Source organism: Tupaia chinensis, unplaced genomic scaffold (assembly GCF_000334495.1).
Source record: "Tupaia chinensis unplaced genomic scaffold, TupChi_1.0 Scaffold000458_2, whole genome shotgun sequence".
Taxonomy (NCBI): domain Eukaryota; kingdom Metazoa; phylum Chordata; class Mammalia; order Scandentia; family Tupaiidae; genus Tupaia; species Tupaia belangeri.
In genome coordinates, this window is record NW_006159967.1 from 116,658 (window position 1) to 120,360 (window position 3,703).

Sequence of the window (3,703 nt, forward strand, 5' to 3'; positions counted from 1 at the left end):
TCCATTTATTTTCCTATCAAGCCAACTAATTTTTCTGCAGTTTTGTATTAAATTTCATTTTATTATCTTTTAATAATTATTCAATTCCATTTGTTATTATTATTATTTTTTTAACGGACCAGAGAAAAACAGAGAGAGATAGGGAAAGGGAGAAAGCAAGCCACCACATCTGGGACTCAAACCACGGTTGGCCACATGGGAATCCAATGCCTCTAACCACGACGTCACCTGCCAGGCCCTACTTAATTACTTTTTTAAGAGAGTTTTGTTTTTGTTTTTGTTTTTTTGCTATAGGGCATATGCACTCACTGGAGACAGAGAGAGAGAGAAAGTGAGAAATCGCCCCCCCCAAGGGGAATAGCCATGCTGCAATCCTTTGTTCTCCATTCTCCTTTCAGGATTTTGGGCACACATGGACACACACCCAGCATGAGTTTCAAACCTCCAGGTCCAGGACTAGACCTTCGGTCAGCTATTTGAGAGTCCAGTGTCTTAATCACTATGGTACCTACTGGCTCCCACACCAAATTTTATTACATCCGATTGGCTAAGGACCTCTTCCTTATCTTCCTTTTCAACTAAATATTATTTTATGACTTTTCAGGTCACTATAGCAAATTAGATAAAATTCTAAAAGCAACTATAATTGTCTTAAATTTGCAGATAAAATGGACAAAAAGTAGAGCATTTATTCAAATTCCTATTGTCCTTCAGCAAAGTTTCATAGTTTTCTTAATATTGAGTTGTAAAGGGAACCAGCAGTTAGAGTAATGGCTATGTCGCTCGACTCCCACGTAGTCGACCGTGGTTCGCGTCTCGGACCCGGTGGCTGAAAACTCACGCCGGGCGCGTGTGGGTGCGTGCCCATGATCCTGAGAGGAGAATGGAGGAGAAGGGACTGCAGTGTGACCATCCCCCCTGGGGGGTGATTTCTCGCTTTCTGTCTCTCTGTCTCTCTCTGTCTGTCTGGCAAGCGCACGCACCCTATAGCGGAAAAAAAAAAAATCTCTCCAATATTGAATTGTAAGGAAAGTCATGATGCATCTTTGCATAGAAAAACATAGAAAAATACATCCATCAAGACTTTCCCAACAGCCTAATCTTTTGCACGTTACTTGTTAAGCACTTTTCTTCTTTTACTTTTATCTCACTAAAAATATTCTTGTAGTATTATTTGAGTTTATAAAGATCTATTCTTTCAAGCTTGCTTTAAAAATTTTTAATTTTAAAATACACATAACAAAATTTACCAGTGCCATTAAGTACGTTACATTGCTATGCTACTATCACTACCATCTATCCACAGAACTCTGTCACTTCGCAAAACTGCAACTCTATTAACACCCATTAAATAAGTCCCCATTCTCTCCTTCCCTCAGCACTAGCAACCATGATGATGTATCTTTTTTGGTCTGGCTTATTTTACTAAGCATAATGCCCTTAAGGTTTATCTATGTTGTAACATGTGTCAAGAATTTCCTTCCCATTTTACGCTGAATAATCCCCCACTGTATGGATGCACCACATCTTGTTTAGCCATTTGTTCACCAATGAATACCTGGGTTGCTTCCACTTTCCAGTTCTTGTGACTGATGCTTCTATGAACATGGTACAACTTCTTAATAATTTTAATGTTTTATCTGTCACATGCTCACATTTTATTATAAATGGTTCATTAAAATGAAGCTCCCCAGACTTTACCAGCCTGAAGATAAACATGGTGGGTCACAATGATGGCAGTAATTCATACTATACTGGTTATTCCCCTTATTACTCATATGGGATCTAGTCCATCTCCCTCACCCCATTATTTTCCAAAGAATGTTTCATGTATTTCATATTTGCCTCCCAGTCACCATCTCATTGTACAAGCATCTGTAACTTGCCCTGTTCACTCCAGTCTCTCAATATTCTCCACACAATCGGGCTTTAAGATAATAATGCCTGCTTTTCTGACTGGAACTATGGAGGATATTGAGAGAAGAAAAAGAAGGTTCTCATTGCAGCAGAAACCAAGAAAAAAGTTTCTGTTGTGCCAGAAACCCTTAAGAAAAAGCAAAGGAGTTTTGCAGAGCTGAAGATCAAGCACTTGAGAAAGAAGTTTTCTCAAAAGATACTTCAAAAGGAAAGGAGGAACCTCATCCGTGACAAAGTTAAGCACTATCATAAGGAATACAGACAGATGTACAGAACTGAGATGTGCATGGCTAGGATAGCAAGAAAAGCTGGCAACTTTTATGTACCTGCAGAACCCAAATTGGTGTTTGTCATCAGGATCAGAGGTATCCTGATCTATTGGTACCTAAAGGTTCAAAAGGTGTTGCAGTTTCTTCGTCTTCACCAGATCTTGAGTGGCACCTTCGATAAGCTCAACAAGGCTTCAATGAACATGCTGAGAATTGTGGAACTATATATTGCATGACCCAAACCTGAAGTCAGTAGATGAACTAATCTACAGGCGTGGTTATGGCAAAATCAGTAAGAAGTCAATTGCTTTGACAGATAACTCTTGAATTGTTCGATCTCTTTGGTAAGTTTGGCAACATCTGCATGGATGACCTGATTCATGAAATCTCTACTGCTGGAAAACACTTCAAAGTAGTAAATCACTTCCTATGGCCCTTCAAATTACCTTCTCCACCAGGTGGAATGAACAAAAAAGACCACTCATTTTGTAGAAGATGGAGATGCTGCCAACAGGGAAGACCAGATCAATAGACTTATTAGGAAGATGAATTATGGTATCTACCATGATTATTTTTATAATCTGGTCAGTAAATAAACAATGGCTTTTTGCAGACTGAAAAAAAAGAGAGATAATAATGCCAGATAGTAATTTTTTTTCCTGTCTCTTCATTATATCTTTAAGAAGAACAGAAAGGCAAACGGTAATGATCTAGAACTACTGTGGCACATATGGATGATGATAAGATATTTTTTGCCAAGTGAAGACTGAATATCCTTCAGCATTCTTCCCATTCTCCTGTAAAATCTTAACTACATCTATGATAAAAGAAAGAAAGAAAGAAAGAAAGAGAGAGAGAGAGAGAGAAAGAAAGGAAGGAAGGAAGGAAGGAAGGAAGGAAGGACGGAAGGAAGGAAGGAAGGACGGAAGGAAGGAAGGAAGGACGGAAGGAAGGAAGGAAGGACGGAAGGAAGGAAGGAAGGACGGAAGGAAGGAAGGAAGGACGGAAGGAAGGAAGGAAGGACGGAAGGAAGGAAGGAAGGAAGGAAGAGAAAATCTCACTCTTTTGGGGCCAGCAGGTGATGTGGTGGTTAAGGTACTGGATTATCACATGGCCGACCACAGTTTGAGTTCCAGACCTGGCAGCTTGCTTTTTCACTTTCTCTCTCTCCCTCTCTCTTGCACGTGCACATGCCCTATAGCAAATTAAAATAATAATAATAAAATTAAATGAACAATTCTTTATTAGAAAAGAAAAAAAAAATCTGCTTATTTCTTAGGTGATACTCAACCTACAAAAAGGTTCACAATCGGGAACCAGCAGTTAGCGTAATGGCTATGTCGCTGGATTCCCACGTAGTCGACCGCGGTTCGTGTCCCGGACCCGGTGGCTTAAAACTCACGCCGGGCGCGTGTGCATGCGTGCCCAAGATCCCGAGAGGAGAATGGAGGAGAAGGGATTGCGGCGTGACCATCCCCCCTGGGGGGTGATTTCTCGCTTTCTGTCTCTATGTCTCT

General features: G+C 40.3%; 1 pseudogene; it reads left to right on the plus strand.

The window, feature by feature from the left end:
- The first annotated feature begins 2,005 nt into the window (after positions 1–2,005).
- LOC102468630 (60S ribosomal protein L7-like) lies at positions 2,006–2,782 on the plus strand (annotated as a pseudogene).
- Positions 2,783–3,703: the final 921 nt, after the last annotated feature.